This window comes from Homarus americanus, unplaced genomic scaffold (assembly GCF_018991925.1).
Source record: "Homarus americanus isolate GMGI-L3 unplaced genomic scaffold, GMGI_Hamer_2.0 scaffold48406, whole genome shotgun sequence".
Taxonomy (NCBI): Eukaryota; Metazoa; Arthropoda; class Malacostraca; order Decapoda; family Nephropidae; genus Homarus; species Homarus americanus.
Window position 1 is genome coordinate 1,007,361 of NW_024753828.1, and position 20,025 is coordinate 1,027,385.

A 20,025-nucleotide genomic window follows, 5' to 3' on the forward strand; every position below is an offset into this window, starting at 1 on the left:
CTGTCTTTCTTGTTTGGCTGTCTTTCTTGCTTGGCTGTCTTTCTTGTTTGGCTGTCTCTTGCCTTAGTGTCTCTTGTTTTGCTGTCTTTCTTGCTTAGCTGTCTTTTCTTGTTTTAGCCGTCTTTCTTGTTTGGTTTTCTTCTTGCTTGGCTGTCTTACTTGTTTGGTTGTCTTCTTGTTAGCTGTCTTTCTTGTTTGGCTGTCTTTCTTGCTTAGCTGTCTTACTTGTTTGGTTGTCTTCTTGCTTGGCTGTCTGTCTTCTTGGCTGTCTTTCTTGTTGGCTGTCTTTCTTGCTTGGCTGTCTTTCTTGTTTGGCTGTCTTTCTTGCTTGGCTGTCTTTCTTGTTTGGCTGTCTTACTTCTTTGGTTGTCTTCTTGCTTGGCTCTTTCTTGCTTGGCTGTCTTTCTTGCTTGGCTGTCTTCTTCTTTGGTTGTCTTCTTGTTTGGCTGTCTTTCTTGCTTGGCTGTCCTTCTTGCTTGGCTGTCTTTCTTGCTTAGCTGTCTTTCTTGTTTGGCTGTCTTTCTTGTTTGGCTGTCTTTCTTGCTTGACTGTCTTTCTTGCTTGGCTGTCTTTCTTGCTTGGCTGTCTTACTTGCTTGGCTGTCTTACTTGTTTTGGTTGTCTTCTTGCTTGGCTGTCTTTCTTGCTTGGCTGTCTTACTTGTTTGGCTGTCTTTCTTGCTTGGCTGTCTTTCTTGCTTGGCTGTCTTACTTGCTTAGCTGTCTTACTTGTTTGTTGTCTTCTTGTGGCTGTCTTTCTTGTGGCTGTCTTACTTGTTTGGTTATTGTTTCTTGCTTGGCTGTGTTTCTTGTTTGGTTGTCTTTCTTGCTTGGCTGTCTCTCTTGTTTGGCTGTCTTACTTGCTTGGCTGTCTTTCTTGCTTAGCTGTCTCTTGTTTGGCTGTCTTTCTTGCTTGGCTGTCTTACTTGTTTGGTTGTCTTCTTGCTTGTGTCTGTCTTGCTTAGCTGTCTTTCTTGTAGCTGTCTTTCTTGTAGCTGTCTTTCTTGTTTTATTGGCTGTCTTTCTTGCTTGGCTGTCTTTTTCTTGTTTGGCTGTCTTACTTCTTTGGTTTATCTTCTTGCTTGGCTGTCTTTCTTGCTTAGCTGTCTTTCTTGCTTGGCTGTCTTCTTCTGGTTGTCTTCCTTGTTTGGCTGTCTTTCTTGTTTGGCTGTCTTTCTTGCTTGGCTGCTCTTTCTTGCTTGGCTGTCTTTCTTGCTTGGCTGTCTTTCTTGCTTGGCTGTCTTTCTTGTTTGGTGTCTTACTTGTTTGGTTGTCTTTTCATTGTCTTTGTTTGGCTGTCTTTTCTTGTTTGGTTTTTCTTGTCATTGTCTTCATTTGTTTGGTTGTCTTCTTGCTTTTCACGTCTTTCTTGTTTGGTTGTCTCTTGCTTGCCGCCTCTTTTGTTTATTGTCTTTGCTTGGCTGTCTTTTCTTGTTTGGCGGTGTTTCTTGGTTTGGTTGTCTTCTTGTTTGGTTTGCCTTTTTTGCTTGGTTGTCTTCTGTTTATTGTCTTTCTTGTTTGGTTTGTCTTCTTGTTCAGTTTGTCTCTTTATTGTATTTCTCTTGTTTATCAAGGTTCTTCTTGGTTTGGTTTTCTTCGTTTGGCTGTCTTAATTTGTTTCATTGTCTTTCCTTGCTTCACGTCTTTCTTGCTTCATTGTCTTGCTCTGTTTACTGTCTTCACTATTCATTGTCTTCTTTGCTCACTGTCTTCTTGTTTGGTTTCTTCTTGTTTGGTTGTCTTTCTTGTTTGGTTGTCTTTGTTTGGCTGTCTTACTTGTTTGGTTGTCTCTTTGTTTGCTGTCTTCTCTTATTTTATTGTCTTTCTTGTTTACCGTCTTTTTTTTTGTTTGGCTGTCTTTTCTTGTTTGGTTTTCTTCTTGCTTGGTTGTCTTGATTTGTTTGTCTTGCTTGCTGTCTTCTTGGTTTACTGTCTTTCTTGTTTCATTGTCTCTTCTTGTTTGGTTTTCTTCTGTTTGGCTGTCTCAATTTGCTCTTGGTTTGTCTTCTTTGTTTGGTTTTCTTTGCTTTACTGTCTTTAATTTGCCTGGTTGTCTCCTTGCTCACTGTCTCTCTTCCTTGCTCTGGCTTGTCTCTCCCTGTTGTCTGGTCAGTCCTTTGCTCAGCTGTCTTCCTTTGCTTCATGCTTATGCTCTTATTCAATGTCTCTCTTGCTCATTGTCTCTCTGCTCTTACTGTCCTCCTTGGTTCATTGTCTTCTTGTTTTTTCTTGCTTGGTTGTTCACTTGTTTGGTTGTTGGTTGTCTTTCTTGTTTGGCTGTTTTGTTTGGCTGTCTTTCTTGTTTGGTTGTCTTCTGTTGCCGTCTCTTGTTTACGTTTTCTTGTTTGGTTTTCTTGCTTGGCTGTTTACTTGTTTGGTTGTTTCTTGCTTGGTTGTCTTTTTCTTGTTTGCTGTCTTTCTTGCTTGCCGCCTTTTTTGTTTGGTTGTCTTTCTTGCTTGGTTGTCTTTTCTTGTTTGGCGGTGTTTTGTTTGGTCGTCTTTTTCTTGTTTGGTTGTCTTCTTGCTTGGTCGTTCTCTGTTTGGCCGTCTTTCTTGTTTGGTTTTCTTCTTGTTTACCGTCTTTCTTGTTTGGCTGTCTCTTGCTTGGCCGTCTCTGTTTGGCCGTTCTTGTTTGATTGTCTTCTTGCTTTACTCTCTTGTTTCATTGTCTTTCTGGTTTGGCCTCTCCTGCCCACTGTCCTCCTTGTCTACCGTCCTCCTTGCCTGGCCGGGTCCTCCTGGTCTACTGTCCTCCTTGCTCATTGTCCTCGCTCACTGGTCCTCCTGTCTGGCTATGCTCCTTTGCTCCATCGTCTCCTGCTCGAGCCGTCCTCTCCTTGCTCATTGTCCTCCTGCTCACTGTCCTTCCTTTATTCTGGTTGTCCCTCATTTCACTGTCCCCTCCTGTCTACTGTCCTCCTCCTGCCTGGTCATCCCTTGCCTGGCCGTCCTCCTTATTCACGTGCTCCCTTGGTCTGGCTGCTGTCCCTGCTCACGTCCTCTCCTGTCTGGCCTGTCCTCCTTGGCTTCATCGTCCTCCTTGCTCACAAGTGCTCTTTGCCCACTGTCTCCTGTCACCGTCCTCTTTCTGTCTGGCTGTCTCCCTGTTTTACCGTCCTTGTCTTGGTCGTCTCCCTTGCCTTACCGTCCTTCCTGGTTTGGTTGTCTCTTTGTTTATTACTTCTTTGTTTATTGTCTTCTTGCTTTATTGTCTTCTTATTTGGTTGTCTTCCTTGTTTCATTGTCTTTCTCTTGTGGTTTGGCTATGTTTTGTTTTATTGTCTTCTGTTTCATTGTCTTTCTTGCTCATTGTCTCTTCGTTGTCTCTCCTTGCCCAGTTGTCTCTCTTAGTTTACTGTCTCTTCTTGTTTGGTTGTCTCTTGCTTGATTGTCTGCACTTGGTTCATTGTCTTCTCGCTTACTGTCTCTTCTCTGTTTTTGCTATGTTTTGCTCTTGGTCGTCCCTACCTTTTGTCTGGTTGTCTCTGTTCGGTCATCCTACCTATTCTGGCTGTCTCTGCTCTGGTCGTCTCTTCTTGTCTGGCTATGCTCTTTGCTCATCGTCCATCTTGGTTCTGGCTTGTCTCCTGCTCATCGTCTCATTTGCTCATTGTCTTCCTTGCTTCATTTCCTTGTCTGGCTATGCTCTTGTCTTGGCTGGTCTCCTTGTCATCGTCTCTTCTTGTTCATTGTCTCGGCTTGGTTGTCTTTTCTTGTTTGGTTGTTTTGTTTATTGTCTTTGTTTGGGTGTTTTGGCTGTTCACTTGTTTGGTTGTCTTCTTGTTTGGGCTGTCTTTCTTGTTTAGCTGTCTTTCTTGTTTGGTTTCTTCTTGCTTGGCTGTCTTACTTGTTTGGTTGTCTTCTTGCTTGGCTGTCTCTTGTTTGGCTGTCTTTCTTGTTTGGTTTTTCTTCTTGCTTGGCTGTCTTACTTGTTTGGTTGTCTTCTTGCTTGGCTGTCTTCTTGTTTGGTTGTCTTCTTGCTTGGCTGCCTCTTTGTTTGGTTGTCTTCTTGCTTGGCTGTCTTTCTTGTTTGCGGTGTTTCTTGTTTGGTTGTCTTCTTGCTTGGCTGCCTCTTTTGTTTGGTTGTCTTCTTGTGGCTGTCTTTCTTGTTTGGCTGTCTTTCTTGTTTGGTTGTCTTCTTGTGGCTGTCTCTCTTGTTTGGCTGTCTTTTCTTGTTTGGTTTTCTTCTTGCTTGGCTGTCTTACTTGTTTGGCTCTTTCTTGTAGCTGTCTTTCTTGCTTGGCTGTCTTACTTGTTTAGCTGTCTTACTTGTTTGGCTGTCTTTCTTGTTTGGCTGTCTTTCTTGTTTGGTTTTCTTCTTGCTTGGCTGTCTTTCTTGTTTGGTTGTCTTCTTGCTTGGCTGTCTTACTTGTTTGGTTGTCTTCTTGTTTGGCTGTCTTTTCTTGTTTGGCTGTCTTTTCTTGGCTGTCTTTTTTGTTTGGCTGTCTTTCTTGTTTGGTTTCTTCTTGCTTGGCTGTCTTACTTGTTTGGTTGTCTTCTTGTTGGCTGTCTTTCTTGCTTGGCTGTCTTTCTTGTTTGGCTGTCTTTCTTGTTGGTTTTCTTCTTGCTTGGCTGTCTTACTTGTTTGGTTGTCTTTCTTGTTTGGTTTCTTCTTGCTTGGCTGTCTTACTTGTTTGGTTGTCTTCTTGGCATGTCTTTCTTGTTTGGTTGTCTTCTTGCTTGGCTGCCTCTTTTGTTTGGTTGTCTTTCTTGTTTGGCGGTGTTTCTTGTTTGGCTGTCTTTCTTGTTTGGTTGTCTTCCTTGCTGGCTGTCTCTCTCTTGTTTGGCTGTCTTTCTTGTTTGGTTTTCTTCTTGCTTGGCTGTCTTACTTGTTTGGTTGTCTTCTTGCTTGGCTGTCTTTCTTGTTTGGCTGTCTTTCTTGTTTGGCTGTCTTTCTTGTTTGGTTGTCTTCTTGCTTGCTGTCTCTCTTGTTTGGCTGTCTTTCTTGTTTGGTTTTTCTTCTTGCTTGGCTGTCTTACTTGTTTGGTTGTCTTCTTGCTTAGCTGTCTTTCTTGTTTGGTTGTCTCTTCTTGGCTGCCTCTTTTTGTTTGGTTGTCTTCTTGCTTGGCTGTCTTTCTTGTTTGGTGTTTCTTTTGTTTGGCTGTCTTTCTTGTTTGGTTGTCTTCTTGCTTGCTGTCTCTCTTGTTTGGCTGTCTTTCTTGTTTGGTTTTCTTCTTGTTTGGCTGTCTTTCTTGTTTGGTTGCTGTCTTCTTGGCTGTCTCTCTTGTTTGGCTGTCTTTCTTGTTTTGATTGTCTTCTTGGCTGTCTCTCTTGTTTGCTGTCTTTCTTGTTTGGTTTTTCTTCTTGTTTGGCTGTCTTTCTTGTTTAGTTTGTCTTCTTGCTTGGCTGTCTCTCTTGTTTAGCTGTCTTTCTTGTTTGGTTGTCTTCTTGCTTGGCTGTCTTCTTGTTTGGCAGTGTTTCTTGTTTGGCTGTCTTCTTGCTTACTGTCTTTCTTGTTTGAGTTGTCTTCTTGCTTGGCTGTCTTTCTTGTTTAGTTGTCTTGCTTGGCTGTCTCTCTTGTTTTGGCTGTCTTTCTTGTTTGGTTGTCTTCTTGGCTGTCTCTCTTGTTTGGCAGTGTTTCTTGTTTGGTTGTCTTCTTGTAGCTGTCTTTCTTGTTTGGTTGTCTTCTTGCTTGGCTGTCTTTCTTGTTTGGCAGTGTTTCTTGTTTGGCTGTCTTCTTGCTTAGCTGTCTTTCTTGTTTAGTTGTCTTCTTCTTGCTTGGCTGTCTTTGTTTGGTTGTCTTCTTGCTTGCTGTCTTTCTTGTTTTGTGTCTTCCTTTAGCTGTCTTTCTTGTTTAGTTTGTCTTCTTGCTTAGCTGTCTTTCTTGTTGGTTGTCTTCTTGCTTAGCTGTCTTTCTTGTTTGGCGGTGTTCTTGTTTGGTTGTCTTCTTGCTTGGCTGTCTTTCTTGTTTGAGTTGTCTTCTTGCTTGGCTGTCTTCTTTTTGGTTGTCTTCTTGCTTGGCTGTCTTTCTTGTTTGTTTGTCTTCTTGCTTAGCTGTCTTACTTGTTTGGTTGTCTTCTTGCTTGGCTGTCTTTCTTGTTTAGCAGTGTTTCTTGTTTGGCTGTCTTACTTGTTTGGTTGTCTTCTTGCTTGCTGCTTACTTGTTTGGTTGTCTTCTTGTAGCTGTCTTTCTTGTTTGGCAGTGTTTCTTGCTTAGCTGTCTTACTTGTTTGGTTGTCTTCTTGCTTGGCTGTCTTACTTGTTTGGTTGTCTTCTTGCTTGCTCTTTGTTTGGCGTGTTTCTTGTTTGGTTGTCTTCTTGCTTGGCTGCTTTCTTGTTTAGTTGTCTTCTTGTAGCTGTCTTTCTTGTTTGGTGTCTTCTTGCTGCTCTGTCTTTCTTGTTTGGCTGTGTTTCTTGTTTGGCTGTCTTACTTGTTTGGTTGTCTTCTTGCTTGGCTGTCTTACTTGTTTGGATTTGTCTTCTTGCTTGGCTGTCTTACTTGTTGGTTGTCTTCTTGCTTGGCTGTCTTTTTGTTTGGTGTTTCTTGTTGGCTGTCTTCTTGTTGGTTGTCTTCTTGCTTGCTGTCTTACTTGTTGGCTGTCTTCTTGTAGCTGTCTTTCTTGTTTGCGTGTTTCTTGCTTGGCTGTCTTACTTGTTTGGTTGTCTTCTTGTGCTGTCTTTCTTGTTTGGTTTTCTTCTTGCTTGGCTGTCTTTCTTGTGGCGGTGTTTCTTGTTTAGTTTGTCTTCTTGCTTGGCTGTCTTTCTTGTTTGGTTGTCTTCTTGCTTGGCTGTCTTTCTTGTTTGGTTGTCTTCTTGTAGCTGTCTTTCTTGTTTGGTTGTCTTCTTGCTTGGCTGTCTTACTTGTTTGGTTGTCTTCTTGCTTAGCTGTCTTTCTTGTTTGGCGGTGTTTCTTGTTTAGCTGTCTTACTTGTTTGGTTGTCTTCTTGCTTGGCTGTCTTACTTGTTTGGTTGTCTTCTTGCTTAGCTGTCTTTCTTGTTTGGCAGTGTTTCTTGTTTGGCTGTCTTACTTGTTTGGTTGTCTTCGTGGCTGTCTTACTTGTTTGGTTGTCTTCTTGCTTGGCTGTCTTTTCTTGTTTGGCGTGTTTCTTGTTTGGTTGTCTTCTTGCTTAGCTGTCTTTCTTGTTTGGTTGTCTTCTTGTTGTCTTCTTGTTTGGTTGTCTTCTTGCTTGGCTGTTTTCTTGTTTGGTGTTTCTTGTTTGGCTGTCTTCTTGTTTGGCTGTCTTTCTTGTTTGGTTGTCTTCTTGCTGTCTTTCTTGTTTGGTTGTCTTCTTGCTTGGCTGTCTTTCCTGTTTGGTTGTCTTCTTGCTTGGCTGTCTTACTTGTTTGGTTGTCTTCTTGCTTGGCTGTCTTTCTTGTTTGGTTGTCTTCTTGCTTGGCTGTCTTACTTGTTTGGTTGTCTTCTTGCTTGCTGTCTTTCTTGTTTGCGGTGTTTCTTGTTTGTGTCTTACTTGTTTGGTTGTCTTCTTGCTTGGCTGTCTTTCTTGTTTGGTTGTCTTCTTGTAGCTGTCTTTCTTGTTTAGCGTGTTTTCTTGTAGCTGTCTTACTTGTTTGGTTGTCTTCTTGCTTAGCTGTCTTTCTTGTTTGGTTGTCTTCTTGTGGCTGTCTTACTTGTTTGGTTGTCTTCTTGTGGCTGTCTTTCTTGTTTGGCGGTGTTTCTTGCTTGGCTGTCTTACTTGTTTGGCTGTCTTCTTGCTTGGCTGTCTTTCTTGTTTGGCGGTGTTCTTGTTGGCTGTCTTACTTGTTTGGTTGTCTTCTTGCTTGGCTGTCTTACTTGTTTGGTTGTCTTCTTGCTTGGCTGTCTTTCTTGTTTGGCAGTGTTTCTTGTTTGGTTGTCTTCTTGCTTGGCTGTCTTTCTTGTTTGGTTGTCTTCTTGCTTGGCTGTCTTTCTTGTTTGGCGGTGTTTCTTGTTTGGCTGTCTTACTTGTTTGGTTGTCTTCTTGCTTGGCTGTCTTACTTGTTTGGTTGTCTTCTTGCTTGGCTGTCTTACTTGTTTGGTTGTCTTCTTGCTTGGCTGTCTTTCTTGTTTGGCGGTGTTTCTTGTTTGGCTGTCTTACTTGTTTGGTTGTCTTCTTGCTTGGCTGTCTTACTTGTTTGGTTGTCTTCTTGCTTGGCTGTCTTACTTGTTTAGTTGTCTTCTTGCTTGGCTGTCTTTCTTGTTTGGTGTTTCTTGTTTGGCTGTCTTACTTGTTTGGTTTGTCTTCTTGCTTGGCTGTCTTTACTTGTTGGTTGTCTTCTTGCTTAGCTGTCTTTCTTGTTTGGCAGTGTTTCTTGTTTGGCTGTCTTACTTGTTTGGTTGTCTTCTTGCTTGGCTGTCTTCTTGTTTGGTTGTCTTCTTGCTTGGCTGTCTTTTCTTGTTTGGCAGTGTTTCTTGTTTGGCTGTCTTACTTGTTTGGTTGTCTTCTTGCTGGCTGTCTTTCTTGTTTAGTTTGTCTTCTTGCTTGGCTGTCTTACTTGTTTGGTTGTCTTCTTGCTTGGCTGTCTTTCTTGTTTGGTTGTCTTCTTGCTTGGCTGTCTTACTTGTTTGGTTGTCTTCTTGCTTGGCTGTCTTACTTGTTTGGTTGTCTTCTTGCTTGGCTGTCTTACTTGTTTGGTTGTCTTCTTGCTTGGCTGTCTTTCTTGTTTGTGTTTCTTGTTTGGCTGTCTTACTTGTTTGGTTGTCTTCTTGCTTGGCTGTCTTACTTGTTTGGTTGTCTTCTTGCTTGGCTGTCTTTCTTGTTTGCGGTGTTTCTTGTTTGGCTGTCTTCTTGTTTGGTTGTCTTCTTGCTTGGCTGTCTTTCTTGTTTGGTTGTCTTCTTGCTTGTCTTTCTTGTTTACGGTGTTTCTTGTTTGGCTGTCTTTCTTGTTTGGCGTGTTTCTTGTTTGGCTGTCTTACTTGTTTGGTTGTCTTCTTGCTTGGCTGTCTTACTTGTTTGGTTGTCTTCTTGCTTGTGTCTTTCTTGTTTGGCAGTGTTTCTTGTTTGGCTGTCTTTCTTGTTTGGTTGTCTTCTTGCTTGGCTGTCTTCTTGTTTGGTTGTCTTCTTGCTTGGCTGTCTTTCTTGTTTGGCTGTCTTTCTTGTTTGGTTGTCTTCTTGTTTGGTTGTCTTCTTGCTTGGCTGTCTTTCTTGTTTGGTTGTCTTCTTGCAGCTGTCTTTCTTGTTTAGCGGTGTTTCTTGTTTGGCTGTCTTACTTGTTTGGTTGTCTTCTTGCTTGGCTGTCTTACTTGTTTGGTTGTCTCTTGTTTGGTTGTCTTCTTGCTTGGCTGTCTTTCTTGTTTGGCTGTCTTTCTTGTTTGGTTGTCTTCTTGTTTGGTTGTCTTCTTGCTTGGCTGTCTTTCTTGTTTGGTTGTCTTCTTGTTTGGCTGTCTTTCTTGTTTGGTTGTCTTCTTGCTTGGCTGTCTTTCTTGTTTGGTTGTCTTCTTGTTTGGCTGTCTTTCTTGTTTGGTTGTCTTCTTGTTTGGCTGTCTTTCTTGTTTGGTTGTCTTCTTGCTTGGCTGTCTTCTTGCCTAACTGTTTGTCATCTTGCTTAGTTGTTTGTCTTGTTACTTGACCATCACCATGTTGAACCCTCCTCTTGTTTTGACAGTTTAGTTTCTTGACAAAAGTGTGTGTGTGTGTGTGTGTGTGTGTGTGTGTGTGTGTGTGTGAATATCTGGACTTCGCATCTCCCTCCCACTGTTGCTTCTCGCGCTGCTGTACGTCTCTCTTACCCGGTCGTGTCTCGTGTACTGTACTGTATCGTATTATAGAGACTTTTCCCCAACGCTGACGTGTGATGTATGGAGCGATTTGATCAGTTATGCGTCAGTAGGCATTAAGGGAACCGGTTTGGGGAAGAGAAGGGACGGCGACGTTGGGAATGAAGTCTTTGTGGGTGCTCTTCCTCCGGGGGCTTGTTTCATAATCATTATTTCATCCACACCTGAAGCTAACCTAACTTAACTTAACTTAACTTAACCTCACCTCACCTCCCAAAGTGTTAGGGTGGTTAATCTTTAAGGTGAAATAAGCTGGGGTGGAGATTCTTCAGGTGATCCGCTCTGTCGTACCTGTATACCTTGGCTCTAGCTCGTGTTGTGTCCTCCCCCCCCTCTGTACACCGTGATCAGTGTTGCCCAGGTAACTCCCGCATGTGTAGCCTGTGTTATCTCTGGATCAGTGTAGCAGCGTCCGGCGACAACCAACTCATTGTTAAATGCCATCTTCAGTACCAACGCAGAACTCCATCATTATCATCATCTCACAACACCGCGTTATTGCAATTGCTCCCAATCTCATTCATACCAGGTTTAAAACATCCCCCCCTTTTTGCCGCATGTACAGAAACGCCACCCCACCCCTCTTTCACGGCGCCTCACGTTCTGTATTTTAGGTGAGGCTGTGAGACTGACACTCCCACCACCTCTACCCACACAACTCTCACCATCCTCTGGCCTTTGATAGGAGCCAATAACAGCCTCACACATCTCCCCAAACTGGTATTCTCAACCTCTCCTCCAAGGCGTAATTGGAGGGTGGAATTTCCCTCGTGTGTCAGCGCATTTGCATTCATTAAACCCAGAAGACCGATTTTCACCTCTTTAAAGTTCACTGGCCTCCCAAGTCCACACGTCAAGAACTTATGCAGACAAATAACAGTGATGGTCTGGTATCGTAGTGACGAGCAACAGGTGGTAAGGCTAATATTTCACGGCGTGAACCTGGGTTGGTGGATCTTAAGACACACACACACACACACACACACACACACACACTCTCTCTCTCTCTCTCTCTCTCTCTCTCTCTCTCTCTCTCTCTCTCTCTCTCTCTCTCTCTCTCTCTCTCTCTCTCTCTCTCTCTCTCGTAGTGTCTATGATATTGTTGAACCTTACTATGTTCAGTAACTATTATAATGAAACAAATGTAGTAGTGAAATTAAAAAAATGTAGGTGGAATAAATTACGAAACAGGACTCTATATGATAATCACGCAAGGAATTGTTTGTAAATTCGAGCTTTTTGTTATTACATGTAGCTGAGGACACTATATTGGGTAACTGCTTGAAGACTCGAGGAATAAATACATTTCGTGGTTTTCCTTTTAGTGGGACCCAGATAGGCGGTCTGTCGTGTTGTGAGATTTTCAATATTGATTTGCCATATCAACCTTGCTGTAATGATTAAGTTGGTCGGCGAGCTGCAGGTTGTCGCTGAGGAAATTTCGTCTTCGACTGATTTGTGGGAGGAGGGGGGGGGGGGAGTACGCGACGCCACGTAAATCTGTTTCTTAAAGGGGATCACATAGGGTTAGCCCCTGTTTATTTTACCGTAAGGTTAACCACACTAACGCTAATGTGGCCTACCATAGCTTAATGTGGCCTACCATAGCCTAACGTAACGTAGCTGTAGCTTACTTCACCTTAAGATTAAACACCATAACGCTAACCTAACCTAGCCTAGTTTAGCTTAGCCTTGCTCGACGTAATCTAACCCCCCAGGTAGCTGTAGGGTGTATAATCATCAGGTGAAATATAAAACTGGGGGCTGATCCTTATGTGATGCCTTATAGAAACTGATTTGTATTACGCTCGCATAATTAGAAACCTGCTATTGTTCAATAATGACATGATAATTGAGACATTTGTTTTTCTTGAGAACGTATTAACTAATCATGAAGAATGGATTACAGAGAAGATTATACCCATTGTGATTACTGAGGAAGTGAAGATTCTTATAATTAAAGTAATTAAAACGACCAAGAAGCTGGCGTGTGATAAGATTTATGAAAGTAATAATATGAGAAGCTCCTGCTGGTGGCGGTGGTGATGCTGTGTGGGAACCCTGTGTCTCCTGCAGTGTGGAGGGTGACTCACGGTGCTCGTTACACTGTACTGTATATACCCACTTCTACCGGTCTTAACAGGTCCCAGCACAGGCAGGAAGCACCTCCATACTTTCTCAAGTTTTGCCGTCCAAGTTCGGGGTGTAATACTACCTAATCAATAGTTTGAAAGTTGACAGCTGAGGTGCGTAATGTAGAGTTACAGTAGCGATGTTATATATACATCATATGGTTTTAAAGTTGTGGGATTGTGTGTGTAGGTATACTTATTTGAATGTGTATAATATAGAGGGAAGTCACAAAGTGAATAATACTTACAGTTGATCATTAGTATACATAAGGATGAAAGCAAGATTTGTAGGTAGGGTTTAACCCTTTTCCGTTGTGCATCAGACACTGATGGTTCGTTGGTTCGTTTATCTGAGTTTCATTGTGTATGGGAGGAAGGTGTGGGTCGTGATCTCCCCGTATGGTGAAGAAAGTTAGTGTGTGGGGCATCGTGCCGCCTGCCCTCATGAAGCATTTCCTGGGTGGTCACACACACACACACACACGTACGTATGTCTCCCTTACACCCCCCCCTGCCGTTGCTATTGCTGTTGTCTGTAATCATGCTACTACTGTTGATAGTGGTTCTGCTGCAGGTGTAATGTCGCCGTGACCACACCCCAGTCCACGCCACCTGGCTGCCGGGGGAGACCTAGGGGGTGGTAAACACACATTACTGTGTCATTGAGCACTCTGATAAACATGCATCAGGGTTTAGTACTATCTCCTGCTTCTTGTACTCCTTCCTTTTCTTTTGGCTCTCAGTTGATGGGTGCGGCGGCTCCTGCTCCCAGCTCTCTCTACCACCATCACCTCGGGCTCGCATCCGCAAGTGGTGCTGCTCTAAAAACTGGACCACTAAATCTGTATAAGAGCACTTAACTATTCATTTGGGAATTTAAATAATTCTAATGTCAGTAGACAAAGATCGTGGTGGAAACTTGTTCTTGATATTTCCCTAGATTTTATTTCAGAATATAACTGAAATGGTTTATTAGGTATACGAGTATATTTGACTGTTTACGCAGGCTGCTAGAAGCTTACCTCCTTATTCCCCTTTCTGATTTTGTATTATGGTTGTGAGTGAAGACAGTTATACCTGATGAAGGTTCCGGAAGTCTCCTGCACCACCCCTGAGTGCTCAGGCTACACAAGAGAGCCCTTGGCCAGGGGAATTAGCACGTCTCAGAGGTGAAGACCCGGTTGATCACTTGTTTTATTAATCTACATGTTTTTAATTCCAGTATGAAATAAGGGACATCTCTCAACACTTTCACAGTAACCCTAAAACTTGTGTAATGGTGGAAGATGGTGTCAGGCCTGTACTGCTGTCTGGCGGACCTCACTATTTTTTCAAGTAGAGAGTTGTGAAATGTTTCGACACAAACACTTAATTTTACTTCACCCTTTACAGTACGTCGGCTGATTCATACATGGCTTCACCCATCTCATTCAGGCGCACACAAACAACACCGTGTAGTGGCAGTGATTTATCCGTCCTTCAGTGTTGCAGAATTTATGGTGTAGGTGCGGGGTGTCCCTGGGGAATGGGAGGTTGTGTATCGTGGGCTGGGTGATCCTGGGAGTGATTATCGCTTCACTTGTTGCTCGCAACTGACCCATGAGCGTAGTACCTGCAGCTGTGTCATGTTCAGGTTCCTGGTATGCTTGTCGGAGGCTGACGTGAAGCAACCCCTGCTACATGACACCTTAAGGGCGACACTCTTTTGTGGTTACCTAATGAGCCGCGGTGATGCATGGCGTACAGATGGTTGATGCCGGTGGTGCTGCGTGCGGCGCACACTAATTGTTATTCAGGATACCTGCTTAGTTAATATGGTTGGCCCGGGGTAGTGGAGTGTGTGTGACTGGTATCAAATGATGGCTTCGGTTGTGCTGACGTGGTGAGTCTCCTACTGACGTCCACACTGCACTGCCTGCTACACCGTCTCATCACCTACTGTACAAGGGACGGCTGAGCTTCTTGCTCGATTAGATGTGCTTATCTGTATATCTTGACTTTTTTTTTACGGCATGAAACCTTAGTGTTGGTTTTGCTATTGTAGTAAGTGCGTTTCGCGACAGCAAAGGCACAGGCAATGATGATCAGTTTATTGTAGTCTGTGTGTATTTGTGCATTTATTCATCAGTCCGTCTCAGACTATCGAACCAATTTCAGTAAAATATGCATATTGTCAGCGTAATAACATGGCACAAACTAAATAAATTTTGGTCACAATTATACTAGACTTAAGGCTACCATCATCAAGGTCACAGCTGAAGGTGGAGAGGGTCCGCCAAGAGAGACCCTCAAAGCATATTCCCCCTTTGGCTCAAAGGGGGAACATGCTTTGAGTTTTTTTTTTAATCAGATAAAACAGTAGAGTGAGTGTATAGATATAATTATGGCAGTGAAGCTTGTGTCAGCCTCGTAAGTAGTCTAGGAACATGGGGCTCAAGAGTACTGTTAGGTTCAGTAACCCCACAATATATCTTAACTAGATAAATAAGCTGTCGTACTTATCAGTAATTTATAGGTTGTTGTGTTTTAAGTTTTATTATCAACGTGTTGTTGTTGGCTTGTCACGTGCAGTCTGGTAATAACTTTACAACATCAAGTAGTGAGCTGAATTGAAGAATGAAGTCATTTTGTGATGGTGGTGGTGATGGTAGGGATGGTGGTGGTGAGGAACGTAGTGTAATCGTGCTGGGTTAGGTGCCACGGCACCACTGTGCGTTCACCTGCTGTGTTGGACAGGTGAATGGAATTTACTGTACACACAAACAACACATTGCGCGCAAGCACACACAAACAACACATTGCGCGCAAGCACACACACACACACACACACACACTAACTATTGGGGCTTGTGTGATGTTGATCATGACTCGGCCACAGTAGTCACACATTGTTTTTTAATGGTGACCTTGAGTTAAGTACCCGTTTTACTAATTACTTTGTACCTGCCCGGTGCTGTTACTTGTGATAATGTTTTATTTATTTTAGTAACATTGAATGGTGGAGATGTGTGATAGCCACTACTAGTATTTTATCTGTATGTCTGGAACAGTCATTAGTATTCTAGTGTTGTCGTTGCTCAGCAAGCTTTCTGCTCTCGGCGGGCCACTGCTACAGGCCACAAACACTTGCTTGGTGAAGGTTGAGGGGGGGGGGGAGGTTGTGGGCGAAGTTTGTGGGGCCTTTTTGAAGGTGCAGGGAGAGAGGGGCTCCTACCTGTGTACTGTCCAGCAGGTGGACAGTTGCTGAGCTGTGATGATACTTGGTGCTATGGTTAATGCTCCGGGGCCCCCCAGTGGCGTGATGTTGTCATTACAGAATATAAGATTACATTTCCCCAGGTTTTAGCCGAGATGCGTACAGTACTCAGATCGCTCTGTTCCGTGATTCTGTTCCCCCTATCGTAGGAGTTTTCCAGTAAATATTCTCATACAATTTTTACCTTGAAGAAAAATTGAATTTAACCAAACTTAACTTCTTATAATTATATACATACAGTATATGAGCAGAATCATGACCGGTCCGATAATCTGTGTTTTTTATCTTTATTATCCAGAGTAATGACACCTTGGAGGGGCGTTGCTACCGCGGCGGAGACTTGTTCATATGTATTAGTAACATAGCGAGAGAGAGTATATATATATATATATATATATATATATATATATATATATATATATATATATATATATATATATATATATATATATATATATAATATTACTAGCCTCAGTACGATATATGACACTTAAGGTGCACGAGAGGTGGTAGGTGGAGCCTGGGGTTGTAGTCAGCCACCCAAGAAACTAGCCTGGAGTGGACGGGTGGGTCTGACCCCACCGCTCTTGCCACCTCCACCCCTCTACTCCCCTGTGTCGTGTGGACTGGCAAATAAACGTAGCGACACTGGCATGCTGTTTCTGCATATATTGGTGGTGCCATGGGCAAGCACAGAACAGTGGGGTCTGCATACATGCACAACAGTGAATATATTCCTTTGCTGTACTTGATTCACCAGGCTGTATTAGTTTTGTTCTTGTACGGGTTAGTGACAGTAATTGTTTGGTTGATCTAATATAACTTAAGCATTTGAGAACCGAACAACAAAGAAAAAATAACTTACCAGCCTCTCCAAGACAAAAGACATAGGAACAATAATATTTACGGATCACTAGAGGGGGGGGGGGGTGCGTTGAGGCCACCCGAAGACCATGTTTTTAATTAGTTAATTCAGTGGTGGTGGTGGTTGTGCCGCTGTAGGGAAGCACCACCACCTGTACGGTTTTCACTTTTATTTTATAACACAGGTTATCATATCAGCCCACACAACTCCATGTTATGCAAGACCTGGACGTGCGTGTGTTGTAAGATGATGACTGGAAGCTATCTTTGTCTCTCTATTATTATTATTATTATTATTATTATTATTATTATTATTTTTGTTGTTGGTGAATGGATTGATGAGAGGAAGATATTTTAATGGTATGGTAATTGGATACGACGTGGAATTTGATTGTTGTTGTTTATAAGTTCCGTGGTGATTAAGTGTGAACTGTGGAGCCTCGTAAGCTGGGAAGTATTAGCTTATGATACAGGGTGGTGAATGATATTGGGGGGGGGGGGGTTAAAAGGCTTCGTTGTTACATTGTGTTCGTCGTGGGCGATACCATCCGCAAAGTGTGTTGTTGCCTCCTCACCCAGACCAACACATAATCAGACACCCGGGCCACACTTCGTTCTCTGACTGAATAATCCTGGAGTCATCGGATGGAAAATGGTATCGAATGTCACGGAAGTTTCGGTAGCGTTCGTGTGGAGGTCAGAGGAGGGTTGGAGGCCTGTTCCTGGTCCATCTTATGTGATCTCTCCAGTTTTCTCCTTCCTGCTGCTTCACCCTCTCCACTCCCCCCACCGTCTCCCCTCCCTCTCCTACCCCGTGTCACCAGTTCATCGATGTGTTAGGGTGCACGTGGCCTCTTGTATTTGGTTGCTGCAGTTTTCTACCTTTGGATGCTACATTACTCGTCGCTGTGTCATCTTCGTCTATAACGTGCCTCCCCATCTTCCCTTTTCTTTTTTCTCCCCCTTCTTTTCTTGCTCTTCCCCTTTTTTTTCGATTCCCCCTCCGCCTATTACCTCTTTCGCCTCAATTCTTCCACCTCCCCCACCATCCTAAGTGTTCATATCGTTCTCGCTATTAAAGTTCTCATTTTTCAGTTTCCTTACTTTGCTATTTATTTTCTCTATACATTTCATATAGTTTCTTTCGGAATTATATTTTTTATAGCATTTCCTGAAAGATCTGAGGAAATATCAATTAATTATATACGGTATTGTACCACAGGAGAGATGTTAGAATATTACATACGATAAGTCTCTGAATATGTATCAGTCGGAATCTTCTTTTATGGAAAATAGAAATACACGGATTTTTTCTTCCCAGTATGAGGTTGTGTAGCAAGAGATACAATTGACTCCCCACAGTTAGGAATGGTATGTGTGTGTTCATTACAAGCTTAAATTCAAAACACCTCCCTCGCGGACTCCTTAAGATTCTCGGAAGGATTAATAGTGACTCCCAATATGAGGCCAGAAAATCTTAAGAGCGTAACCAAGAACGCCGCCACACTTACTCTGCCAGGCACGTTCGTCGCCTCACTACACATACAGGAGAGTAAAGTCATTCTTGGAACTCCTGGTTTACAGCTTCGACATCTCGCGTTACAGAAATTTTTCGAAAGATTACTTGGATATAAAGTTGATGTGTGTGTGTGGAGTGAAATAACTTGGGCCAAAATCCACTCGTACTGGAAGATATGGGAGGATCCCGCCTCTAACGAGAACTTTGTCAAGATGTTGGCGAACTGAAGGAAATATGTGATGGTAATTTGCTAACCATACTTTATATTTCAGTCGTGTGTGTGTGTGTGTGTGTGTGTGTGTGTGTGTGTGTGTGTGTGTGTGATCAAGGTGCTAGCCATCCACTCCAGGTGTCGCAGCACCCGGAAAACTTTGATTGGGAATTTTCTAACTTTCTTCACAACGTAATGTAAATATATGATGTATTATGGCAAATACATTTCAAGTTATTTGCTAGGAAAACTGTGTTGCCGAAAGAACTGTGCACTCACCAGTTAGATTATATCCATAGTCGGAGGAGGAGGAGGAGAGTGTGTGTGTGTGTTGGTGACTCGCGTCTGATGATTAATGTTTTGGAATAATGGAATTTGATACACGTGTGAAAAGTAACTTTAGATCTATGGGACAATTTCCTGGATTATTTTCGGAAACTAAAACATCATATAGAGTGCACTCCACATGTCATATTCCAGGTTAAGTAAACGTTATATGGAGGGTAGTTGTCAAAATGTATAGTTATATCATAGGTGAACTTCTCTCATTGTATTAGTGGCGGTGTATGTAATGTAGTTGGTGGAGGGTATTGGAAGATAGGTGATGGTTCAAGGAGATCCGGGTGAGTCACAAGTGGTGGAGCAGGTCGTGGTGTCGCTCTCTCCCTCCACACCTCCTCCACCACCAATAAGCTCCCACTACCTGCTACTGTTACCGTAGTAGGTATGGTTGCTGCTGCTACTGTCATGATTCTTGGAGCTGCGGTGCTTGGTGTTGTCGCCCTCGTTCAGTTCTCTGGACCCTGGTATCCAAAACACCTGCGCTTCTATCGCTTACGCTTTGTGCGTGTTTTCTCGTTTGGAGTTTTATTCATTTTTGTTTATTCCCCGTCATAGATGTGGAATGGGCAATAGCGTTACCCATGTCCTTTCGTCCGTGTGTGTGCGCGCGCGCGGGGGCCAAACCACACACACACACACACACACACACACACACACACACACACACACACACACACACACACACACCCCACCCCACCCACCCCATGTTCCAACTTGTTTACATTTTTGTGGACACTGAGGGGACAGTGAAACCTATCTCTCCCCTCCATCCATCCGTTGTCAGCGAGTGTGTGCACAGCATGACAGTTGTTTCCTGTGCATACATTTTAGAGTTTATGTTATTGTGCACATTAATCTTTGTGTGGCGGTGGTGCTACTGGCGTGATGTAACTGATATACGTGAGGTAATGCTTAGATATTAATTTAATCTTGTTTCTTTTTATCAACAGGTACGTACTGTGATGGCTGGCTCGGGAGGTTGTATAGTGTGACGGTACTGACGCCTGATGGGTAAAGTGTACCATTACAGTTCTGGTGAGTTATCTTGGTAGCAGATGTAGGAGGAGCTATAAGGTGACCAGATCAGCTGGTGATGGCGCTCCTGTTTCTGTTTACCTGGTGTGTCAGGTGTGTGTGTGTGGGGGGGGGGGGTTATACCTGGTATCAGGTGTGTGGTCCTCTGGTGGTCATTTGCATTCTGACACCTCGTGTTTACAGTGCAGTACCCGCTCTAGCTGTACTGTAGAAGTAACTAGGTTTATTTCTTCAGCTCCTCTCGTGACAAACTGAGTTGCTTGCATGGTAATGATGAGTCACTGGGGAACGGTTCTCAGTAATGCCTAGATGGAAAATTCCTCTATTTGCTGCGGTGAATATCTCTCCCCTGTAATTTGATAACAGTTTAGTTTCCATTTGCTGTTTTCTGTTTAACCACATTTTTTTTTCATGTGTAGGTTGCTTGTTTGCATATGCGCTGCAGCAAGGTTGATTAGACTCACTTTGAGACTATCTGCAACATACTTTGGTGTGCTTTGCTACCGGCCAAGAAAATAGCACACGAGCTGAATGTTGACTCGTCATGTGCATATTTACTCATATGATTGAAGTCAGAACTGATGTGGTGCAATCTTTCTGGAAGCGTGGCAGGCACCCGCCCGCCCGTGTTAAGTGTAGCGATGTTCACTGGGGCAAGGTTCTTGGTTGGTCAACATAGAGAAAAATTGTGGTTTATTGTGATTGTGGAGAGTGACGTGTGGTGAGCCTCTTCGCCCACCACACCCGGGTGATGGTGGTACTGCCTCCAGATAACTGCCACAGATAAACTTAAAACTATACCAGTATAATGTTCTCGGCTTGGGGTGCTAAGTATTGTAGTGTGTGTGTGTGTGTGTGTGTGTGTGTGTGTGTGTGTGTGTGTGTGTGTGTGTGTGTGTGTGTGTGTGTGTGTGTGTGTGTGTGTGTGTGTGTGTGTGTGTGTGTGTGTGTGTGTGTGTGTGTGTGTGTGTGTG